This window comes from Bos mutus, chromosome 25, assembly GCF_027580195.1.
Source record: "Bos mutus isolate GX-2022 chromosome 25, NWIPB_WYAK_1.1, whole genome shotgun sequence".
Lineage (NCBI taxonomy): Eukaryota > Metazoa > Chordata > Mammalia > Artiodactyla > Bovidae > Bos > Bos mutus.
Window position 1 is genome coordinate 8950044 of NC_091641.1, and position 25328 is coordinate 8975371.

Sequence of the window (25328 nt, forward strand, 5' to 3'; positions counted from 1 at the left end):
CCCCTCTGACTTGCTCTGGGGCCTCTGGACACTTCAGGGCATTGGCTGGGAGGATGGAGTTGCAGAGAGAAAAGAAGCACATGGTTGGGGGTGGGGGTGGGGGTGGGGTGGGCTTCCGGACATGGCTCCCCCACCACCCCGCCCCGCACCAGCACCAGCTCTGGGACTTTGCGGGGAGGGTTGGGAGAGCTTAGCCAGGAGAAGGTGCTCTTCTGTGTGTGATGGGGAAACTGAGTCAGGGAGCTCTTAGGTGTCTTGCTCAGAGCCCTGTGGAAGGTTTGTGCATAAGCTGCTTTCAGCTCCCCAGGGTGGGGGAGGAGGAGAGGAACCAGCTCGCTGATGACATTTACAGACACCCTCCCTCCTGCCAAAGACAAAAAAGGCTTCTCCTCCTCCTCTCTTCCCTGCTAAATCTTGCTCAGAGCTGCCCACTCGGAGCCAGCATCACGGCTTCTGCCTCTCCTTGTCCGGCCAACAGGAAAAGACGGGCGTGCAAATGCTTTAAGGCCGCAGCCCTACTGCCCTAAATCCCCCAGCACACGCCCTGACTTCATAGCCCCACAAATGGGAGGTAGACGTGACCGCAGGCAGCCTGGCCATGCCTCCGTCAGAGCACTCAGGCTTTGAACTCTGTCTGTCCATCTGTCTGGGTACGTGGAGTCAGAGCCTGTCATTCCCATTTTGCAGACGAGGAGACTGAGGCTGCCCCTTCACCCTCACCTCAGTCCCAGTTTCCTGCTGCTCTGTGGGCGGAGCCCTTCAAAGTTCCTCCCACAGCGTATTTACGCTGTTCCCCCTGCCTGCCACACGCTTATTCTTTCAGACACTTCTGGGCTGTCTCCTTCTCTAGGAAGCTGCCCTTGGCTCCACGCATCGAGAATTCGATGTGGCTCAAAGCGTTCTGCCTACAACTTCATCAGAGCTCTCATCACCCCTCTACTGAGGTATCTGTGCCTAAATCTTTTCAAAGCAATTTTGTAGACACACATTGGGCAGAAAAGTGGTGAAGGTATTCAAAAGGAGTGAAGGGTTTTGTGACTGGGACACTAGAAGTTTGAATATGAGTTCTAACTGTTGTCTATTATGCACATCTGTGGGCTGAGGGACCAGTTTATGAATGGTGAAGCCACAGGGGTAAGCTTTAGAGAAAGGAGGCTGCTCTTTGAAGAGGGTCCATGGTTTTCTCAGTGATGTTTTGTCTAATTGCACTTCATCTTTCCTGCTGAAAAGCAACAGGGGTTGAACAAATGGCCTCCTAGCTTCTCCCCAAACGTCTGGCTCACAGACATTGGGGTAGAAGGACAGTAAGGCTCAGGGGGCACCAGAAGGTGGGAATGGGGAGGATGGAAGGGTGTGTGGGTGGATCTGAGAAAAGCCAGATCAGGCAGTGCAGTTTGGTAAGGCAACCAGGGTGACTGAGAGCGCCAGGAGCGGGCGGGACCAGGAAAGTCGCCACCGGGGCCTGGAGGCCAGACTGAGCCTCCTTAGGACACTGGTTCCCAAACGTTCCAGGGACAACTGCCAATCTGGACCTCTATCTGCCTCGAAGTGAACAAAACAAAAATTTTCCAGAGACCCAGATTTACTTCATTCAAAGGGCTGTCCTTTATTCCAAAACAATACTCTTACCTTTTTCTGGTGCTGAAATGTCCTTTCTTGTAGGAAATGATGGTGATGGCCCAGTTGCTGGGTTGTTTTTTTTTTCACTAGAGTCTTTTCATGGTAAAATCAGAAATGGGTAACCTTCTGTCAGTTTCGAGTTTTGTATTTCTGGTGGGGAGGGTGACTGGTAATTGATGTGACTTCTCAGAAGGACACAGGAGACCAGAAGAGATGTACCCTTCGGTGGGGACTGCAGAGAGGGTGCAGCCTGTTCAGGGCAGGTATCACTGGGGGGAGCAGGGGCCCGCGGCCAGCATCCTGGGCAGGAAAACACTGGCAGGCTCCCCGGGCAAGAGGCTCCCAGAAACGGAATAAACATGATTCCAGGGTGTGTCACCACCTCGGCCGATGATGCAATGCACAGATGTGCAAACTTGGGGACGTGGAGAGAGGGATGAGGAATAGCAGCTGGGCGGGGTGGGGCAGGCTCAGGCTGGACAGCAGAGGGGCCCGGCGGACAGCCCCTTCCAGAGACCTTCCTAGGCCAGGGCAGGCTGGGTGCTTGTGGCCCAGCCAGGGATCCAGGGAGAAGGTAGCCCAGGGGGTGCGGCTGGCACAGGGGCCTAAGGCTTCTTCTCAGAGAGGCAGATTTCCACCCAGAGGAACCACCCCAGCGGGAGCCACGGTGGCAGCAAAGTCCTTAGACACACCTCACCTGAAGCCCAATGAGTGGGGGCATTGTCCACCCACAGAAGGGCTGGTGTCTTCCCTCTATAGTCCCCCATGTTGAAGGAGCCCACTCAGGAGTCACCCCAGGAAAAGTGCCCCCCCAATCAGGCCTCAGCTGAGGATTTGAGGTCCCCTCGTCCCTCCTCCCAGGTGCCCCCCTGCTGCGTTCTCACAGCCACTGCTTCCCCCGAGAGGCAGGACGTGTAGGGATTAAAACATGGACTCTGGGGACTTCCCTGGCGGCCCAGTGGTTAAGAATCCACTTGCCAAAGCTAGGGACATGGGTTCGATCCCTGGTGCAGGAAGATCACCCCACGTGCTGCGGGGCAACTAAGCCCGTGTCCCGCCACGACTGAGCCCGTGCACCGCAACGAAGAGGAGGCCCTGCTCGCAGCAACTGGAGAAAGCCTCCACGCAGCAGCGAGGCCCCAGCGCAGCCAAAAGCAAAACTCAGGAAAGAACAGACTCTGGCTCCGGGCGGCCTGGATCCCACGAGGCACTGCTCCCTACCTGCCTGTGAGTTTCAGACCCTCACCTGTAGATGGGGCAGGTACAGCCCCTGCTCCTGGGGCATCCTGAGGAGGATGTGAGCTTATGGAATCTCAGGTGCTGGCCTACAGTGACTAATCAATGCAGCATACAGTAGGCACTCAATATGTGCACGTGGAGCTGGCACTTTTGCAAGCACCCTGTGGGGGAGGCGAGATTCCTGTGTCGCGTGCCCAGGGTCACAAAGCTGGGAGCAAGCAGAGCTTGGATAGGAGTTGTTATTTTTTTTAATAAAATTTTTTAAGTTGATGTGCTATATTTTCATTTTTATTCAGTTCAGAAATTTTTTTTTTTTTTTTTGGCTGTGTGGCACAGAGGCTCTTAGTGCCCCAACCAGGGATTGAACCTGAGCCCTTTGCAGTGAAAGTGCAGAGTCTTAACCATCGGACCCCCAGGGAAGTCCCTCAGATTGGAGTTTAAGATGGCATGAATCTCCCTGCTCTCTCCTTACTGGCAGGAGGGAGCCCAGCTCTGAAGCCTACTGTACACGCGTGTGCATGCGTACTTAGCTGCTCAGCCATGTCTCTTCTGCGACCCCATGGACTGTGGCCCGCCAGGCTCCTCTGTCCATGGGAGTCTCCAGGCAAGAACAGTGCAGTGGGTTGCCATTCCTTCCTCCAGTGGTTCTTCCTGACCCAGGGATCAGATTCTTTACTGCTGAGCCATCAGGGAAGCCCCCTGAAGTCAGGGAGCCTGGCTAAGCTTGCCCTCACAAGCTGTGTGACCTTGGGCATGTCCCTTAACCTCTCTGTGACTTGATTTCCTTTATCCTAAAATGACCTCATAATTACGGCTGGCTTCTGAAGTTTTTGCTTCTACTACCAGCTTAGGACCAACTCCAAAGCCAAATAGTCCCACCTCACCAATCACAGAGGTGATTTAGTTTACATGGCCTCCAGCCTCTCTGGCCAACAGCCTCCCATCAAGGCACACCTGAAGGACTCCCCTCTTGGTCCAGCGGCTAAGACTCCGCACTCCCAATGCAGGGGGCCCGGGTTTGATCCCTGGTCAGGGAACTAGACCTTGCATGCTGAAACTAATAAAAAGATAGAAGATCCTGTATGCCGCTATGAAGATTGAAGTTCTGGCTACAACTAAGACTTGGCACAGTTGGAAAAAAGAGATATCCCTGTGCCTTCCCTCAGGTCCTCTCTGAAGCACTCCCACTCCCTGGAGGCCCATGAGTCTCTGCCAAACACAAGTGATGCTTCTGACTCCCTTGCTAAAGCAAGCACTGAATGAACAGCCTTTGCTGGTTCTCCTCTGGGTGGTCTTTGTGGATTTCCACAATCCATACAATCACCCTGTAATAAGGGCTGCCCTGGTGGCTCGGCTGGTGAAGAATCTACCTGCAATGCGTGAGACCTGGGTTCGATCCCTGGGTTGGGAAGAGCCCCTGGAGAAAGGAACAGCTACCCACTCCAGTATTCTGGCCTGGAGAAGTCCATGAACTGTATAGTCCATGGGGTCGCAAAGAGTTGGACATGACTAAGTGACTTTCACTTTCACCCTGTAATAATTACTCAAATGCCAGCGTTGGGTCACTCATCGAGCCCGTATGGGCTGTTATCAAGCCTGTATCCACTGGAGGGCGGGGACACGGCTTCCTCTTGAGAAAGAACAGGGCTCCGGCAATGTCCTTGTGTTTGAAAGTAAGGGTGTGGCTTTCAGAGTGAGGCGGCCTCAGCTGACGTCTCCATGGTGATGTCACTCCCAGTCCAAGGCCACGACAACGTCCAAACAATCATTTTTTTGTGTTTTTAACAGACGCACAACATCCAAGCAGTTGTTTGAACAGAAATAGGATTGGGTTTACATTTCTTTTGCTGGAAAAGGCAGAAAAGGGAAAAGTCCCATTGGTTCTCCCCACCCAAAGGTCACCACGGTTACAAGTTCCCCTCTCGATGGGTTACCAGGATGAGATTCAACTGGACCACGATTTCATGCTTTGTTTTTTTCATTTGACAGAAATCCAGGCGTGTTTCTCAGGTTGTTTACTACAAATTCCTTGTGAAAAGCAATTCGGAGGTTACAAAATTCTATCAGGTGAATGTCCCGTTGGTCCTAACAAATTAAACAATAACAAGTGTCCCAGGAGAGGGACTGTCCCCCCTGCAAGCACCCCCCCTCCCCAGAGAGCTTTGCCCTGGCTGGCCAGTTATTCCCAACAGGCTCTTCCCATGAAACCCCCCACCTCTTGTGGGGCTGCCAGTCACTGCCCGTGTCAGCAAGAAAACGGGCAAATCAGCACTTTCTGTGGAGACCAAAGGGCTGGGTGAGAGGTCTGCGGGGAGAGCCCCTCCCCCGGCCCCCCCAGCCCCCCTCCCCAGGTCTGATGCCCAGGGCATTGTGCCCGGCTCCACTGTCCACATCCACAGCAGGAAACACCCATCCGAGCTTCACCAGGGTAGAAGCCGGTCTCCTTGCTCATCTGGAACAAGCCTGGCTTGTTCCCTCTCAGGGCAGTTGCCCCTTTGCAGCTCACCATTCAGGTGAGGGGAAGCTAGTACCCTGGGGTGTGTCTTGCTGCTCTGAATAAGTGGGGGTGAGGCTGTCAGTGAGGAGGGGGCTGGTGGGGGCTGAGGTGGGAGGAGGCAGTGACTGAACATGCTGGGGCGGCACAGGTGGGCTCAGGTGTATTGCCGTGGCACTTGGGTAAACCCTTGCCTCTCTTTTTTATTTTTTGCCATGTGGGATCTTAATTCCCCAACTAGGGATCAAACCCATGCTTTCAGCATTGGGAGCACAGAGTCCTAAACGCTGAACCACCAGGGGAGTCCACTTGCCTCTCTTTAGACCTTGGTTTCCCCACCTGTGCAAAGAGGGGCCAGGACTAAATGGTGGTTTCATTTCCAGCAAGGAAACAAACTTCTTAGTTCATCCCTGATGGGCTGAGGTCCTAGGAACTTTGGCCAATTTTCTGGTTCCGGAAGCCTTGGATGTCACAGAAGGGAGAGGTGCCTCCAGGGCCCAGGTATCTTTTGATCTGGGTCATTCCCTTCCCCCCACCCCCACCGCCCTAATTTGAACAAATCACACTTTCTGTTACATCCTACTGACCCCTGTCTGTTCTGAGCTCTCTCTACCACCCTCAAACCTGGGTGCACAGACCAGGTGGGCTTCCAGCGTCTATGAATGGCCTGAACCTGCCTGCAAAACTCGTGTGTGTGTGTGTGTGCGTGTGTGCATGTGTGAACACATGTAGGCGGGTAAGCATATTGCGTGTTTCTGGGGAGAGTCTCCATGGATTTCAGAGTTCCAAGGCACGTGCAACCCTAAAGACATGTGAGAACCCCTGGTTGGCCCTGTCCCTTTCTTTCCTGTGCTGTCCTCCTCCCCTACAGCTTCCCAGCCCCCCAGCTCTAGCCTGGAGCCCCACAGCCTTCCAGCTGGTTTCTCAGGGCTTCAGTCTGCCCCCACCAGCTGCCTGGAGAACTTCCTGAGTTGCTTCTGATTGGGTCCTACCTACTTTCCGTCATCAGGCGCCCCATGGCCTCCGGGATCATCCTGGGCTCCCTTCCTATCGTCGTTGTCGTTGTTCAGTCACTAAGTCGTGTCTGACTCTTTGTAACCCGGTGGACTGTAGCTCGCCAGGCTCCTCTGTCCACGGGATTCTCCAGGCAAGCATACTGGAGTAGGTAGACATTCCCTTCTCCAGGGGAATCTTCCCAACCCAGGTCTCCTGCATTGCAGGCAGATTCTTTACCATCTGAGACACCAGGGAAGCCCAAGTTGGGTAGCTGTGGGAGGGCACTGCTCACAATATGCACTCAAGTCCTTTTCTAACCTCGCCCTTTGGGAAAAAAGGGGTCATATTCCATGAATGCAGGCGCTATTCATTCTTAGCACTTCACCTAGATTAATGTATTCAAGCTCGATAATGGCCGGCCCTGGCAGATAAGTGCGTCAGTAGACCATTTTACAGACGGAGGAAACTAAGGCCCAGAGAGGACTGCCCACTAGCTGGTAGGTGATGGAGCTGGCTTCTTATCACTGCACTTTGCCCCAGATCTTATTTCTTAGTAGCAAGACCGTCCACCCCAGCCATGTGGGACAATTCACTCCATGTTTCCTGAGCACAGCCCTCTCCATAGCCTTCCCATCATGTGAGGCCTCCTCCAGAAGCTTGCAGTCCACCAGGCTCTGGTCTGGTCTCCGGGTCTGGCTCCCCCAACCAGCCAAGGACCTTCTCAAGGCTGGTCCAGTGCTCCAGCCTCCATCATCAATACCATGACCGGTTTGCTGAGGTGAAGGGAAATACTTTCCCCAATTTTGGCACCCCACTCCAGTACTCTTGCCTGGAAAATCCCATGGACGGAGGAGCCTGGTGGGCTGCAGTCCATGGGGTCGCGAAGACTCGGACACGACTGAGCGACTTCACTTTCACTTTTCACTTTCACGCATTGGAGAAGGAAATGGCAACCCACTCCAGTGTTCTTGCCTGGAGAATCCCAGGGACGGGGGAGCCTGGTGGGCTGCCGTCTATGGGGTCGTACAGAGTCGGACACGACTGAGGTGACTTAGCAGCAGCAGCAGCAGCAGCAGCAGCAAACTGAGTTTAAGAGGTTAAGAGGACTTCCTTGGTGATCCAGTGGTAAAGAGTACTGCAGGGGACACGGGTTCAGTTCTTGATTCGGTACTAAGATTGTGCATGCCACGTGGCACAGCTGAAAATTTTTTAAAATATATTGATTTAGGCTATGCCGGGTCTTAGTGACGGTGGACAGAATCTGCCATCTTCCTTGTGGCATGAGGGATCTAGTTCCCTGATCAGGGATCAAACCCTGGCCCCCTGCATTGGGAGCTTAGAGTCTTAGCCACTGGACCACCAGGGAAGTCCCAGGTGGCCTATATATATATATATTTAAAGAAATTAACTCATTTCTCAAAGATTATGGATTCCAGTGGAGGGAAATGTGTGTATGTGTGTGCTCAGTCATGTCCAACTCTTTGGGACCCCAGTGGACTGTAGGGAACCACGCTCCTCTGTCCATGGAATTCTCCAGGCAAGAATTCTGAAATGAGTAGCCATTCCCTTCTCCAAGGGGTCTTCCTGACCCAGGGATCGAACCTGGGTCTCCTGCATTTGGGCAGACTCCTTACCATCTGAGCCACCAAAGATCAAACCTTCATCTTCGGCACTGCAGGCAAATTCTTTACTGCTGAGCCACGGAGAAGCACAACTCAACAGGTGTCATTATGTGCTCTAAGGCTTGCTCGGCCAAGCTCTGCACTGGGTGCCTTAGGGCATATAAACAAGCCTGGGCCTGGTCCCTGCCCTCCCCAGAGTCCTACTGTACTGACCGCACCTCCCCCAACACCCACATTCCCATACAGTAAGGGGGAGGTGAATTAAAGATGGGCTTCAAGGGGAAAGATGACTTGTCAGACAGAGAAAGTGGGAGGAACCAGCAAGGGGCAAAGGCATTGAGGTTAGCTCATTGAAGGGAAAAGAAAAGGAGAACAAAAAGCACAGCGACCAACCACAGCCAGGCACCTATGCGTGCTGGGACCCAGTTCCTTCTCACCCCTCGGCTGCCACTTAGCCTCTGCCCTCGACTTCCCCCGGGGTGGAGGGGTAGGCGGGGTAGGCGGGTAGCCGCATCAGTCCTCTGATATTCCGGGAGACAGCGCGTGCCTTGGGAGGATGGTGCAGGGTTCAATCTGTATCTTGGGGACCACTTTTTCCAAACAAGCGTTGGGAGCAAATCACCAAGACTCCGTTTTGGCCTCTAGACCGTCCAGGAAGACCTGGAGTTTGCAGCTCCGCTACACTGTCTCCTCCTCATCCTGTCCAGTTCAAACGTCACCTCTCCAGTGAAGCCTTCCCGGAAACTCCAGAAACCTCCCCAGCCCTCTGCGCAGCTTCCACCTCTCTCAGGGGTCTGGGACATCCTTGTGAGCCGAGCAAGGCTGAGGATGCTCTCTTCCGTCACATACAATGGAAGCGCCGATAGGTGCCCGGCGCCGAGGTGGGGGGCTGGCACGCTTCGGACGCCCAGCCACTGACCGCCTCTAGGAGCCGGTGGACGAGGTGCCGGGGCGGTTTTCCGCCCGCCCGCCCCCTTGCGGCGCGGCGCTGCAGCCTGAGAAACGCGAGGCCGCGCGAGCGCCCGCCTGACCCCCGCCGCGCCAGGCCCCGCCCTCCCGCGCCCGCCCCAGCGCCGGCCCCTTTTGTTCCCTCCCGGAGCCGGGCCGCTCGCTCCGCTCCCGCTCAGCTCGGCTCGGGCTCCGCCGCAAGGAGCGCAGGCGGCGGCTAGGGCTGCCCCGCTCAGCGCATACCCGCTTCCCTGCCGCCGCCCAGCCGGCCGCACACGCGGCGCGCTAGGCCCGGACCCGGAGCGCGAACGCGGAACCCCGGCGCCGGGAGGGGCTGCAGGCGGTGGGCAGCGGCGCGCGGGGAGGGGGACCGCAGCATCCTCTGCCCCCGCCGGTGCCCCGGCGCCGGGAGAGGACGGGGGTCGGGCGCCCCCGCCGCCCGCCGCTCCGCCTGCTGCTGGAGGGGCGAAGGTAGGAACAGCCGGCCGAACCCCGAGGGAGGGGGCTCGCCGGGCAACAAAGGACCGAGGGATTGCGGGAGGCGGCGGTAGTCCCGGGCCTGGTCCTTAGCCGGGCGGCCGACACGGAGGCATTGTCGGGGAGTGAGGGGAGGCCGAAGGGGTCGGGGCCCGGCGGGTGGGCGTGAGCGGGAGCTCCTTCTGGGTGCACCCCCGCCCCAACTTCCCCGTCGCCTGCAGGCGAGGAGGGGCTGCTGCCGGCGTTGGGGAACCCTTCCCGAGCTGCGGGTCCCCTCGGTGGAGGCATCCCCAGCGCCCTCGGTGCCCCTAACGGGGGTTCGGCACAGATGCTAGGGAGCCGCCCGTCGCTGCTTCCAAGGGCAGCGCTGAGCGGCTGGACGCGCTGCAGGGCTCTGGGCTCCCAGGCCCCGCGCGGGGGATGGGGGGAGCTGAGCCTGGTGGGCGCGGCCACACGGCCCTTCTCCAGACCCCGGGTCTGGGAGGACGTGGAGCCCCCGCCCCACGGGCTGTGGTCGCTTGGCCAATGCCCTTTGCAAAACTTGGTTAAAGTGCATGGCGCAGGGGGAATAGACGGATGAGGTGGGGCGTCTTCCCGCAGGGGTGCCCCCCTCCCCCCCAAGGCTGGCACTGGTGGCTGGTGAGGCAGCACATTTTCTGCCCTCCCTACGGGGAGGGGCCCTGGCTGCCCCAAGGATGCTACAGCTGGGCCTCCAGGGCCCGCCCGTTTGGGTCCTTTAGGCGGGGCCTGGGCGGGGCAGGGTGCCCACTGGGCACTGCCACGCAAGCCCCAGCCCCACCCTGGATAAGAGGGGGCACCTGGGGGGAAGTCACCCACTCAGCTGCGAATGCCCCAACCTCTGATTTGCCGCCTCTTCCCTTCTGGGTGAGAAGTGGGAGGTCCAGCTTGGGGAGGGGGGCTGCCCTTGCTGCTGTGAGATGCCCAAGGGAGGCTTGTGGGGGATGGTGCTGGTCCCTATAGGGATAGCAGGCAGAGGAGGAGGAGGAGGCTGGGAGGACCACGTGGGCGGAAGACTCCGCACCAGTTGTAACGTAAACAATGAGCCCTTCATTCATCCAGCTGCTGTCACCTGCCCAGCACTGCCAGGGGTTGGCAGGTATACAGGGCTGGTGCTTCCTGGCCCCCATGGAGCACAGCCCAGCAGCATCGGTGGAGCACAGTGATGCGGGAGCTGGAAGCATACCTGGAGGATGGGGTGGAACAGGAAGCTTGACAGAGCCTGGGCCTAGAAGTTTGCTGCCAGGATCCCAAAAGGGGGGCTGGAGAGCGAGGACATAGCGTGGGCAAGGGGTGGGAGTCAGAAAAAGAGGCAAGAGACCAGGTGGCTGGTGGGTCAGAAGGGCAGCAAAGGATGTGGGTGACTGGGGCATGATGCCCTTCTCCATAAGCCCAGGATGTGTTGGCATCTGCAGTCCTGGCCTGGGAGGGATGGTGGGACTGGTGAAGGGGGATGGGCTGGAGGGGAGTTTCAAAGGCAGAAGAGTCTGGCAGAGGAGACCTGGAGGGAGCCTTAGCAAGCAGGACTGTGCACCTGTGGGTCCCCAGGTGCAGCCAGAAGGCTGGGAAGGAGGTGCCTCGAATTCTGTACCCAGAGCCTGAAGTCCCAAGTGAGGAACCCACTTGCAGAGGCAGCAATTTTTTTTCAGCATCTGCTCACCCCTCTGGCAATTAAGTTTGACTGCTGGAGCCTGACAGCCTGGGTTCAAAGCCCAGCCCACTAGTTGTGTGACCTCAGACAAGTCGTGATACCTCTCTCCCCTTCAGTTTTCCCATCTGTAACATGAGGATACTCAAGGTGTCACCTTTTAGGGTTGTTGAGAGAACTGAACGGATAGATAAGTGTGTGCGAAGCGCGTGTACTGCAATGGAGAGAATGCCCGGTGTTTGTGGCCCTTCGGCCTCCATCTCCACCCACGAGTGGCCCGTCCTGCTCCCTCCCCAGCTGTTTGTCCCCTGTCAGGCAGTCCTGTCGGTCAGCCTCCTCCGAGGCCCTGCTGTTCTCTGCCTCAGTGCAGCCTCCTCCCTGGGCTGTTCTGTCTTTCCTGGTCCAGCCTCCCTTGGTGATGCCGTTCTTGCTCCCTCTGCTCCAGCCCACGAGGTGGGGGACAATTTCCTCTTGACCTTTCTGTCCCTAGAGCTGTCACCCTAAAGATTGATCCTGCCCTCTTGATGCCATCTCCCCCCACCTTTGCTTCAGCACCCAGAGGAGAGAAGCTGTATTCTTGACCCTCCGGGTTCCCTGTTACCTTAGTCTGAGCGGTTCTAACAAACGACTGGGTGGCTTTAAACAGCCCATTTACTTCTCACATCTCTGGAGGCTGGAAGGCTGAGATCCACGTGTCAGCATGGTTGGGTGAGGACCCTTTTCCGAGTCACACTTATTTTTGTGTTCTCAAGCTGTAGAGGGGCTCGGAGCTCTGTGGGGTCTCTTCTATGAGGGCACTAATCCCATTCATGAGCACTCCACCCTCCTGACCTAATCACCCCAAAGGCCCCACCTCCTAATACTGTCTCCCTGGGGGATAGGATTTCAACTTATGAAGCTGGAGGAGGGAGGGCACCTTCAGACCAAAGCCCCCGCACAGCGGTCTTTGGGGAGAATGTCAGCCTTTGTTTAGGTTAAAAAACAGCAACAACAATGCATGCTGAATGCTTACTCTGCCAGGAACTGTTTTAAGCTCTTTGAACGCGTGTCTTAGTTTGTGGATATCTTGATAACATTGCTTACATTTTATGGATGAGGAATTCAAGACGAGGAGAGGTTTCCCTGTTTGCCCCCCACGCATTTACATTTATTTATTTATTTTGGCTGCTCCGGGTCTTAGTTTCAGCATGCGAGCTCTTTAGTTCCCTGACCAGGGATCAAACCCGACCCCTCTGCCTTGGCAGCTCGGAGTCTTAGCCACTGGACCACCAGGGAAGTCCCTCCTTGCATTTATTGAGTACCTACTGTGTGCCTGGACGACATAAGTTCCTTCCACCATCCACTTGCCCATCTGGTTCACTTCCGGAAAGCAAGGTTTTGGCCATCCCTTCCTCAGACGCCTCCATCTCGCGGCTCAATTTCCAAGTCCAGCCTCTTTGGCTCTCGGGGCCCACTCCCAGCTGACGGGGCCCTGCCTTTTATATATCCAGGGCCTCACCTTTTATAAACCGTCTAGTGTCCTAGGCTTGATGGGCAGGCCTTGAGGGGAAGGCTTGATGGGAGAAGGGGGGGCCCCCCTCCCCACTCCCCGACACCTCGCTTTGGTTTATTCTGTTGCTGAGAACAGGGACTGCCTCCAATTAGGTTAAGTGAAAGGGGAGTTGAGAGGAAAGGAACTTTGCAGGAAACGGTTGCAGGCGGCCTGGCTCCCCCAGGACCCGGGAAGCCAGCAGGCAGCCCCTCCTCCAGCCTTCCTCTCTCTGGACTCCGGTTTCATTTGCTGTCCTCTCCTGATGCCTCTGTCGTGGCTCCTCTCTCTTGTGTGGCCGCCCTGAAGGGTGGCTTCAGCTGGAGGCCACAGGACCACCCAGGGGCACTCCCCTCAGTCTCTGGGTGCCGGAGAGCTGGATGGGCCCAGCTTGGGTGAGGGCACCCACCCCATCCGCTGGGCTGGTGGAGGGCAGGCCATGCCGACTCTGGGTCTGCGGGTGGGGGACATGGCTGGGCACAGCTGGTATGGGGTTATGATGTGGGGTGTGTGGAATGCGGGGAGGACAGGGGAGTGGGGGCTCGCCATCTCTGGGAGCCCACTGCAGGCCTCCGCACCAGGCTTGGGGCCCAGGATGGGCTCCCCTTTGGCACCAGGGGACTGGGGTCGGGGAGGGGTGGTGCCAGCAGGGGACCCACCCCATCCCACCTCTCCTTTCCTTGCCAGCGTACAGAAACGGTAACAGAGCTCATGTTTTCAGAGGAAATGCTTCAAAATGATAATGAAACATTTCCCCTCTGAATAGAAAGTAGAGCATAGCAGGTGGTTTTGATTAACGAGGCATGAGTTTGGGGCCATGTCCACTTACCAGCTTCCGGCTTCAAGGAGCGCCCTGGCTCCGACCCTGGAACGTGCCTCTGACTCCAGCCACAGCCCAGGGAGATGCCCGCCCCTCATTCACTTCCATCTTCGCCTTTTTGATCTCTTTACCGGGAGAGGGGAAATTGGGAGCTCACGATGAGGGCCTGGTTTTCCAATCTCTCCTCCCTAAAGGAGGTGACTCAGGGCTGATCCGCTCCTCTTGCCCCCAGCCTGGCCTCAGCTACCCCTGGGGTGCCCCAGCCTCACTCTCCAGCATCCAGCGTGGTAGGTAGGAGTGGGTGATGGCTGAGCCCCTCAGCGTGGACGGAGCAGAGGACACCTTAGTTTCAGACCCCGCCTTCAAGAGGCGTTTGCCGAATCGGGAAGACAAAAGTCCCCTTCCTGAAAGTATAAATGACATCAGTACCTTCGAGGAACATTTTTAAGGCCAGAGTAGAAGAGCCTCCATACCCAGTGGGGTCACTGCCCCCGACAATGGTTCAAGTCCCTGAGAATGACTCAGAGGCAGGGCACGGTGTGGGTGGGATGGCTGAGGGGGCTCTCGGGGGGAGGCAGAACTGCGCTGTGTCCTGAAGGATGGGCGGACTCGGGGTGGATAAGGCGCGCCTTCCTGAGGGGCGCAGAGAGAGAAAAGTGAAGAAGTTTGGGGGCAGTGGGGCATTGAGTGTCCGGCCTGGAGGCTCAGCGTGGAGCCCACCATTCTTCCAGGCCTGCTGTGAGGCCGGGCATCTGGTTGAAGGCCCCTCCCTGCGATGAAGGAGGAAATGACATGAGGTGTTTTCTGATTTTTTTTTTGCTACCTTCTATCCTGATTTTGGGGACTTCCCAGGTGGCGCTAGTGGTAAAGAACCTGCCTGCCAATGCAGGAGACATGAGATGCAGGTTCAATCCCAGGGTTGGGAAGATCTCTTGGAGGAGGGCATGACCACCTACTTCAGTATTCTTGCCCGGAGAATCCCGGACAAGGAGCCTGGCAGGGTACAGTCCATAGGATCACAGAGTCGGACACGACTGAAGCGACTTGGCACACACACACGTGCATGGCACATATCCTGATTTCGCTCCTGCTGTTCCCTCTTCTGCTGTAGACTTCCCTGCCTGAGTTCACCTGCTTGTAGGTTCACTTCACTCAGCCCGCATTCAGCTTCTCTCTGACCGAGGGCTGCACTGGGCACTGGGAACTCAGAGCAGAGGAGAGAAGATGCCCAGAAGGGTCTCCTGTGTTCTTTGTCCAATCCAGAAAGGACTCGAGGTGATTTACAAAGATAAACGCAGTCTAAGGAGATGGAAAAGACTTGAGACAATTGGAGCAGGGGGAGCCCGGGGTAGCAAACATCAGATGAAGCCAGAGGGGCTGCGGCACCTTGGTGGTAATTTGACCCAGCTTTCTAGCAGCCAGATCCAGGGGGCATAAGGAGTTTGGAGTGACTTTGCATTGTCACGCTGTCTGGTGTAAGCCCCTGCTATATATAACATGAAAGCCTGAGTGAGGGGCAGCAGGTCCTGGGAGGGGGTCCCTGGCAGAGGGAAGAGAGGACTGCAGCCGCCCTGTGATCTTAATAACCCTCCTCCCGGAGGCTTCTTAGCAGCAGCTGCAGGGGAGCCGAGAGCGGGGGCTGGTTCTCACAGCCAGTCCCCTCCACGAGGGCCTGACGAGCTCTAGGGGAAGGAGTGAGACCCTGGGAACCCGGAGCCCAACTGGTCCCTGCCAGAGAATCCCCATCCTGTGAGGATGCCAGGGAGTCTGTGATACAGAGGTGTGCAGAAAGCTCTGGACACACCCACTGGGTCCCAGGACTTGACTCAGGGGTAGAAGAAGCGTGAAGGGCTTCCCAGGTGGCGCTAGTGGTAAAGAACTCACCTCCCGTGCAGGAGACATAAGAGATGCGGTTCAATCCTTGGGTCCAGAAGATCCCCTGGAGGAGGGCATGGCAACCCACTCCAGTATTCTTGCCTGGGGAATCCCGTGGACAGAGGCGCCTGGCAGGCTATAGTCTTTAGGGCTGCACAGAGTCGGACACGCCTAAAGTGACTTAGCACGCATGCAGAAGAGGGGTGAGGGCATCCTGGCATAGCAGGCACCTGGCGGGGGTGTCTTCAGGAGCAGGGAGAAGCTCAGGGAAGCTGGAGCTCAGCGCGCTGGGTGGAAGGGGCCCAGGAAACAGGCCAGAAACAGGAAGGAGCTGGCAGACACGCTATGGACTGTGGTGTTGGCACCCAGGGCCATGGGGTGCCCTCCTGACCTCCTGCTTCAAACTGTGCCCTTGTTCTCCCAACCCGGTGCCTGGAGGAGCGTTGGTCTCAGTTCTGAGGAAGTAAAGAGCAGTGGTTAAGGGGGACTTCCCTGGTGATCCAGTGGTTAAGACTCCATGCTTCTAGTGCAGGGGGCACAAGTTCGATCCCTGGTTGGGGAACTAAGATCCTACATGCTGTGCAGCATGGCCCCAAATAAATAAGTTTTTTAAAAGAGCAGTGTTTAAGAATGTGAACTTCAAGGCCAGGGGACCTGAGCGGGAATCCCACCTGCCACCGCTCAGTTGTATCATCCCTAGCAAGCGACCTGCTGGCTCTGGGCCTCAGTTTCCCGGTTAGTAAGTGGAGCTCATGACAGCATCTTCTTCACAGGGTCGCAGCGCACACTGGACAGGTTCATATCTATGAAGGGCTTAGACGTGCCTGCAGCAGAATGAGTGTTACAGGTCTGTGACTCCTTGTGCTGAAACAGCTTCGTGGGGATACAGCACCATCCCACCCAGACTCCTGCACCTGGTACACCACCCAGATTCGCAGTCAGGCACAGTGCAGAGCACAGCTGTGGTGGCCCAGCCGTGGACTGGGGGAGATGCTCAGCAAGTTCTGGTTCATGTTGTTATCGACAGTGATAATAGCCATGCCAGCTTACAAGAGCCTCTCAGGGCAGCAGGAACTGAGGCAAGAACCATTCTGAGAGTAGGCTTCAGTCCTTGCTTGATTACCCCCACTGACGGGGGCTCACTATCTGATTCCTTGCTTGTTGGACTCACTGGTGAGCAGTGGCTCTGTGCCAGGTGTGCGTGGCACTGGGATTCTAGAAGAATGTGAGTTAGTTGGAATGTTGAGTTACTCCTCTCTCTCCTTTCCAGAGATCACGCCAAGCTGGCCAGTGAGTGTGGCCATGGGGTGTGACAAGCTGCCATGGGCCTCCAACTCAACATGAGAGTGGTGTTGGAGGCATGCATGTGTGCATGCTAAGTCACCTCAGTCGTGTCCAACTCTTTGCAACCCTATGGACTGTAGCCCGCCAGCCTCCTCTGTCCATGGCATTCTCCAGGCAAGAATACTGGAGTGGGTTGCATGCCCTCATCCAGATCTTCCCGAGCCAGGGATCGAACCTGCATCTCTTATGTCTCTTGCAGCAGCAGGCGGGTCCTTTACCACTAATGCCACCTGGGAAGCTGATGAAGGCAGAGGAGGGTGTTTTATTCATTCATGTATTCCTTAAACATCTTTTGAGCTCCCCTGTGGGTTGGGCGCTGTCCTAGGTACCAAGAGCCCTGCAACAAACAAGATACTCTAAGAACCTGCCCTTTAAAGCTGTTCTCAGTGAGAGAGGCCAGGGGTCTTGCCAGTGGATGAGAGGAAGGGATTCTAGCAGGAGGGACAGAGTGTGCAAAGGCCTGGAGATGTGACAGACTGCGTGGCTGTGCCTGGGCGTTGGCGATATTCTGCCAGAATTTGGTGACTGGGGGCATTGATGGGGAGTGCCTTCCTGGAAGCAATAAAAGAAAATACAGACTTTGAGGGCTTGTTAGTCACTGACCTCAGCCCTGGGGCCACTAAATTCTGCCCTGCCTCCCCCGTTCCTTTGCACCGCCCCCCACCAGCCATCCTGGCTGGCCCTTCAGAGGTGTAGGTGGTACCCACGGACCCTAGCTGGTTCATCCCTTCTCCACGCCACCCACATCCTGACCGTTCGTCGTGAGCCCTGGTTGGTGTCCCCTCCTCTCGTGTGGGTGAGGAGCCAGGCTCTGACCTCAGCGGGCTCTGCCTCCCCCTGCCCCCTGCCTACAGGGGAAGCCCTGGGAGTGAGAGGCTGCTGGGGTGGGAATCAGCATGCCTTCTTTAGGGAGGAAAGCTGGGGCTGGAAGGCTGTTCGGTGAGCACAGAACCCCTCTGTGCCAGGTCCTGGGAGCTGGAGCCCCGTGGGGCTTGAGCCTGCCCGTGGGCAGTCCACAGACCCTGGGGGAGTCGGATGCGTCAGTGGGTCCACGTGGTTAGGTGCTGGCTGGGGTCATCTGCAGGGTGGGGGAGGCCCCGGAGCAGCAGGGATCACGCCTGGGGTAATGATCTGGGCCTGCCCTGCCTCCTCTACTCCTGCTACCACTCCCCCCAAGCCCAGGGAATTAAAAACAAAAACAAGCCTTTTTGTTGAAGTACAGCGTCCATACGGACAAGTGTGTGTATCATGAGTGTAGTATTTTGTCAACTTTACTCAAACTGAAATACCTGTGTGGCACTCAAATCCAGAATCAGAACCCGCTAGCTCCCCCAGAGCCCCTCTTGTTTTTCCTTCCAGTCTACACCCCTGACCCAGGGGTGACCCTGTCCCTGATTTCTGGCACCATCAATAAATTTTTGCCTGCCTTTGAGCTTCTTTTTATTTTTAAAAACTTTATTGATTTTTGGCTGCACTGGGTCTGCGTTGCTGTGTGCGGGCTTTCTCTAGTTGTGGCGGCGAGCGGGGGCTACTCTCGAGTCGTGGTGCGCGGACTTCTCTTTGCGGTGGCCTCTTTTGCACAGACTTTTGCAGGGCCCTAGAGCATGCAGACTTCAGTAGCTGCAGCTCACAAGCTCATGCAGTGAGCTCATCCCATGCAGTATGTGGGATCTTCCTGGACCAGAGTTTGAACTGGTGCCTCCTGCATTGCAAGGGGGATTCTTAACCACTGGACCACCAGGGAAATCCCTGACCTGCTTTTTAAACGGAAGCGTGCAGTCAAACTTTAAGCACTTTCACAACTGCCTTCTTTCACTCGAGATTCACAAGGCTCACACATATGGTTGCGTGTAGTTGTAGTTCGCCCATTCTCACTGCTGTGCTTTATTCCGTTGTGTGAACAAACCACCACTTATTTACTCACTCTGATGGTGATGGATATTTGGGTTATTTTCAGTTCGAGGGTATTAGGAACAGTCCATGTCTCCTGGTGCATGTATGTGCACTTTCCTGCGGCGACATAGCTCAGGATGGGCTTCTCTGGTGGCTCTAGTGGTAAAGAGCCAATACAGGAGACATAAGAGATGCTGGTTCGATCCCTGGGTTGGAAAGATCCCCTACAGGAGGGCATGACAACCCACTCCAGTATTCTTGCCTGGAGAATCCCCATGGACAGAGGAGCCTGGCGGGCCACAGTCCATGGGGATCACAAAGAGTGGGACACGACTGAAGTGACTGAGCACGCATGCACACATAGCTAGGAGTGGGATTACGGGGTCACGCTCAGCTGCGGTGTGTGATGCCAGACTGTTTTCCACGTTGCTGACACCACTTTGTACTCGTGCTACCAGTGCACGAGCGTTCTGGATATTCCATGTCCTCACCAACACTTGGGTCCATGCTTCCTTTTATACATTCCAGTGGATGTAGTGTTGTTATGGTGACTAATGAAGGTGAACTTCTTTTCATCTGTTTATGGGTCGTTTGAATACCCTTTTCTGGGCTGAAGTGCTTGTTCAAGTCTTGCTGAGTTTTTTCTTACTTGATTTGTTGAGTTTTTCCCATATTCTGAATAGGAATCCTTTGCAGAATACAGGAATTACAAATTCATTCTCTCTCTCTCCTTCCCCCCAACCCCAGTGGTATCATTTGAGTCACAGAAGCATATTGTCCAGTTTTTCCATCTCTTCCCTTTCAGCACTTCCTGTGTTGAAATCTCTGCCTTTCTCCAGCGTTAGGCAGATCCTCTTTCATGTCTTCTAAAAACTGTATTGTTTTACCTTTCATGTTTAGATCCTGCCCTCTGTCTGGAGCTGATTGTCGTGTATGATGTGAAGCAAGCGTATTAATTTCCTGTAGCTCTTATAACAAATGACCACAAACTTAGTGGTTTAAAACAACACAAATATATTATCTTACACTTCTGGAGGTCAGAAGTCTGACATGGATCTCAGCAGGCTGAAATCAAGATGTCAGCAGGGCTACGTTCCTTCTAGGAATTCTAAGGAAAAATCTGTTTCTGGAAACCTTTTCCAGCTTCTTAGAGGCCACTTGCATTCTTTGGCTGTCAGCCCCTGCCTCCATCCTCAAAGCCAGCAATGTCGGACCGGGTCCTTTGCAGGCAGCCATCTCTCTGCCTCTCCTGCCTCCCCTTTCCACCTATAAGGACCCTCGTGATTACATTGCGTCTGCCTGGATCATTCAGAATAATCTCCTCTCAGGTCAGCTGAGTAGCAGCTTAGTTCTATCTGCAGCCTTAATTCCCTTTTGCCACATAAACTGATAAATTCACAAGGACCAGGATGAAGCCATTATTCTGCCAGTCACAGAAAAGATAATGGGGTTTTTTTTGTTTTTGGTTTTTTTCCCTCTTGGCTATCCATTTGATCCAGCACCACTTATTGTAAAGACTCTCCTTTTGCTCAGGGTTCTTTTTGAGTTGCTTGTGCAAATCCCAAGCCCAGGGAGGAGGCCCAGCATGCTGGGTTGGGGAGGAGAACCCAGGAGATGGGTGACCCTCCTGCAGCTGCGCTGGCCTGGACGGGTTAGATGGAGCTGCCATGGAAACCAGAAGGGAAGGAGGCAGTAGTGAAAGACAACTGGCTCAGCATCGTGGCCAGGGAGGCAGGATACCAGAGTCCGTTCCTTCCTGTTGCCCTGACGGCTGGGTGACCTCAGCAGCCCTGCCCTTCCCTGTGACTCCAATTTTGTCTGATCTCAAGGACCTTCTTGCCCAGCCCAGCTCTTCTTCATTTAGGCAGTTGTCTCTTACTGTCCTGTTCGCTTCACATTTCTGCCCTGGGCCTCAGTTTTCCCATCCTGTGAAATGGGAATAAAGGTGGGTCAGGGGGCAACTAGCCCTTCTCTTTGGGCCTAATCGGGGACCCCATCCAGCAAAGTCAGGCTGATGCCTGCCCAGTGTCCTGGACCAGTGGTGAGAGGATCCCAGCTGTCCAGTCACTAAGTCTGGAGCGTGGCCGCACAGCTAGGGCTGGGGCTCTGGGGCCATGGCTGTGCTCTGGTTCTGAGCATGCCAGTTGTATGTGTGTGTGTGTGTGTGTGTGTGTGTGTGTGTGTGTGTGTAATGCACAGAAGTATATCCACATTCCTTCCCCTCGCTGGACTGGCAGGGCAGGGAGGGGAAGCCCTGATCCCCTTTGCTGGGAGACAGGATCTGAACTCCCAGCCCAAGGGAAGATGGCCACACCCTAGTCTGTCCAGCTCAGGGAGGACTGACAGGCTGGCCATTTCCAGAGCTCTGCAGTTGCCCAGGCAGTGGGCCGGACAAGGAAGATACTGACTTAAAAATTAAGAACCGCAGCCCCAAGCTCAGGAGCTGTGAGGATGCAGGATGGCAAGCAGGCGGGACTACATCCCGGCCTTCTGGACTCAGCCCTGCTCGTGGCTCCCCCTGCAGGTGCCAGGGAGATGGGGAGTCGACCAGGGCTCTTGGGTCCGCCTGTCCTTCCCTCCTCAGTCCTGTGGGCGCGCCTGCCCTGTCATCTCCCCAGCTTCGTCCTCTCTCCCCGCTCCTGGAAGCCACATCAGCTGGTGGAGCCTGGGTTCCTACCCTAGCGCAGCTGTGAGGCTTGGGCTGGGTCCCTTCTGCACATTTTGAATGGCTGCCAGGCATCCCCAGGGTGACTCGGACCCCAGACGGGGCCCACTGCTGCCCCATGCTTCCTGGAGTGTCTTGCCGCTGGCCGGCGGCTGTGTGAATGTTGGGCTGACACATTCTGCCCTGTGGTCCCCCCCACTGGGTGAGAGCAGGGCGGGTGTGGGGCCGGGGCCACAGGCAGGCCGCACCACCCCGGCCCTCCCCGGCCTCGGGGCGGCTGCTCTGAGCTGGCAGGGCTCGCAGGGAGGGTGCCCCACTCTCCACTTGCCTGTGGGGATCCGAGCCTCACCACTGGCTGAAATTTCCCGAGCCTCAGTCACATGCAAACAAACGGCCTCCTTCCCCAGCAGGATGGGACGGGCTGTGGTGCCGGCTGGGTGGAGGCTCATGGGGGCAGTGGTCACCCTGGATTTGGGGGTTGGGTAGCACTGGGGTTCTAGTGCGGGTGTGAGTGTTGGGGTGCCCAGTGGGCCAGGGCTGGGGGCACCCATACCATGCTTGTATAAGGGCCCACCATTTGGAGCCTGGGGTCAGCACCTGGGGTTCACTCTGTTTGGTGCCTGCCCCCCATTCCTCTTGGTGGGTGTGCATGGGGGGGGAACTGTTTTCTCTCCCTCTCTCCTTGTGTCTATCTTTAAAAAAAATGTTGTTTTTTTTTTTATTTAAAAAGTATTTTGAGGGACTTCCCTAGCAGACCAGTGGTTAAGAATCCACACTTTTATTGCAGGGGGCATGGGTTCGATCCTGGGCGGGGGAACGAAATCCTGCATGCCTCACCAGGCAGTCTAAAAATAAATAAAAGTAAAATTTTAATGTTTTGAAATATTTTAGGCACTCGAAAGAATAGACAGGGCTCAGTGAACTCCCGTGTACAGCATGCGGGACTGAAAGAAGCAAATCTTACAAATACTAATGAAGCAGGACTTCTGTGTGGTGGTCCAGTGGCTAAGACTCTGTGCTCCCAGTGCAGGGGGGCCCAAGTTCAATCCCTGGTCAGGGAACTAGGTCCCACATGCCCAGCTGAAAAGATTCCGCATGCCACAAGGAAAATTGAAGATTGAGAGTGCTGCATCAAAGACCCAGCTCAGCCAAATAAATAATGAAAAGTGAAAGTGTTACTTGCTCAGTCATGTCAGGCTCTTTGGGATGCTACAGACTGTAGCCCACCAGGTTCCTCTGTTCATGGGGATTCTCCAGGCAAGAATACTGGAGTGGGTAGCCATTCTCTTCTCCAGGGGATCTTCCCAACCCAAGGATCAAACCCAGGCCTCCTGCATTAAAAAAAAATAGAAATGAAGCCCCCACTTGCCCCGCCCCAGCCCCATCCCTCAAGCCACATTTGCTGGGGGTGCTGTGGATTAGCACCATGGAGGTGCTTCCTGGACGCTCGGCCAAGGTCCGTGGTTGGGTGTCCTCTGCACCCGCACGTCTCCCTGCCCCCCTCCCTTCCCGGTGCCCACTGGTGAGCTCTACCCCGAGGCCTTTCCAGCAACTTGGTATCACCTGGCTCTTTGACTTTGCGCCCATCTGATTGGATGGGAAACAGGATCTCCTGGCGGCTTGGATTTGCATTTCCCTGCGACTGGGGAGGCCCCACCTGTCTCCTCAAAAGCTGGCCTGCTCATGCCCTGCTGTCATCGGGTGCCCTCAGCTTGGTGCCTGGGGTCCCTTTCTTCTTCCCCTCCAGCCCCTGACCCTGCACACTGGGTGGGCGCCCTAGACCCCCATCACTTCCCACTAACGTGTCCCCAAATGAGCACCACCCCCGCCCCAGCCCCTCCCATCTCCCAGGTCCCTCCTCCTTTCCTTAGCCCTCCCTACCCCGCCTCCTCCCACCCCCCACCGCTGTTTGCCACCTGCTCAGCGTCTGTCCCCTCCAGCCACTGCCTCTGTCTCAGTTCAGACTTCCTGGAGTCCCTGTGTGTCGCAGCAGCCCCCACCCACCTCGTCCTCATCGGCTCCTGGAAGTTTTGCTAAAATGCTTATCTGGACACACACGGAAGTGAGTCAAAAAGAAAAAAAAAAATCATATATTAACGCATATATATATGGAATCTAGAAAAATGGTACAGACAAACCTATCTTTAGGGTAGGAATAGAAACGCAGACCTGGAGAGTGGACATGTGGCCAAGGAGGGCAGGGGAGTCGGGCAGATTGGGATTGTAGCACTGCCGTATACACCCTGCCATGTGTAAAACAGCTGGGGGAGGGGGCTTCAGGTATACCTGTGACCAACTCATATCGATGGATGGCAAAAACCATCACACTATTGTAAAGTAATTGTCCTCCAAATAAAATCAATAAATAAAAAGGAATAGCTAGTGGGAAGCTGCTGTATAGCACAGGGAGCACAGCCCGGTGTTCCGTGCAGATCTAGAGGGGTGGGACTGGCAGGGGGTGGGAGGTTCAAGAGGGAAAGCATATATGTGTCCTTTACTTTGTTGTACAGCAGAAACTAACAGAACATCATCAAGCAGTTATACTCCAATAATACAGTTTTTTAAAACATTAAATATTCTTCAAAGGTGTAGAAAAATGAAACAGAGCAAAAAACTTGATTTGATTAGAAATTCTCTACAACATATATACATACTTGACATAATAAAACTGATTGCTTTGTGCTTTCCAAGAAAAAAAAATGCCCATGCAAACTGTTGGATTCTTTGCTCCATGTCTTCCATGGCGCTTTATCCCCGCCCCGCCATCCCAGTGTCTGGGCACCACTAGGAGACCCTTAGCCCACCCCCCGCCAGCCAAGTGTCCCTTTCAGTCTCTGGATACCCCCCAACCCCCGCCCCACTTTAAGCACTCTAAATCCTCAGCTGTTTGGTCGACTTGGTAGGGTGGGCTCTGTGCTCCCAGCCCCCACCCCGTCCTCCCGGTAGAGCACTCTTCCTCCCCTCCCCCACACCACCATGGCACTGTTGTGGTCCCCAGCCTTTGGGCAGGGGGCCACACTGAGTCCATCTCTGGCTGCCACGTGGCTCAGAAGAGCAGGGGGAGCTTGGGCACCCCAGCCGCGGGGATCCGTGGGGTGGGGAGGAGGCGCAGCCCCCAACCCCGCGCCCGGAGAGCCGCCTCTGTTGGGCGGAGGGGGAGGGCTGCCCTCCAGCAGGAGAGCCCAGGGTGCGGCTCATGGCTGAGCTGAGGTCTGGTCCTGGGAGCCCACTTCCTGGTGCCGCCTCCCGCGCCCTTTGGGCGACGCTGGCACGAGGGCATGGGCTTTCCACTGTCCTATTTGGCACCTTTCCCCGATCTGCCGGGCTGCACCCTGGGCCTCCGATTGGCAGAAAGTTCTTGGGCCCCATTCCCCCTCCCCGGCCTCAAACTGCGGCCTGCCACCCCCGGGACAGCTGAAATGGAAACCCTGAAATGCAGCCCGGTTTGTCTTCTGTCAATGGCGATTGAAGGCGCCACAAAGGGGGCCTGTTGGTCTGAATGCCGCCCGCCCTCGCCCGCCTCTGTGATGCCTGCCTTGTGGCCCCGGGTCCCAGGGGGAGGCGGCGTGTGCGTTCCGGGCCTGCGGAGAACATAACAGAGACCGGATCGTAGAGACGCCGCCCCTTCTGCACAGCCTGTGTGCCGGGCACAGAGGCAGCCTCGTGGGGCTGCCTCCGCGGCCTTGCACGCCGTGCTTCCCACGTGGCAGCAGTGTTCCCTCCCATTTTACAGGTGATGACGCTGAGGCTCACACCCGGCCGGGGCCCTACAGCTAGTCGTGATGGGTCTAGAGTTTGGACTCCGTGAGACTGAAAGCAATACTTCCTCCCAGGCCTCCCCCATCCGCCGCAGCGTGGTCAAAGGCCAGCGTATCCCCACGTCCCAGCTTTTTCCAAGAAACCTCTCTCTTCCTGTATCCCACGAGCGGGCCTGAGTCATAAAGGGCCCTCCTCCCCCTCTTCCTGTTCCATTTGCCCCTCGCTGTGCTCCCCCAGCGCTGGAGCCTTGCACGGGGGTGGGGGTGGGGCTGGGGGTGGGTGGCTGGCCTCTCCTCCTCTGACCCCAGCCCTCCGGGGACTGGGTTACACCGCCGGGGTTCTGCTCTCTTCCGCCTGCTCTTCTGGTCTCCTTTGTCAGTGA

The 25328-nt window shown here is 56.1% G+C and overlaps 1 protein-coding gene across 2 annotated transcripts in view; it reads left to right on the plus strand.

Annotated features, from left to right (window-relative positions):
• The first annotated feature begins 8471 nt into the window (after positions 1 to 8471).
• The window catches only part of CLIP2 (CAP-Gly domain containing linker protein 2), a 75704-nt gene continuing 58847 nt past the window's right edge, over positions 8472 to 25328 (plus strand). Inside the window, exon 1 of one of the 2 annotated variants that reach the window (XM_070363102.1) lies at positions 8472 to 9390. The gene's annotated coding sequence lies outside the window, so the exon portion shown is untranslated. The remainder of the gene's footprint in view (positions 9391 to 25328) is intronic. The other variant, XM_070363103.1, reaches the window with a different exon arrangement.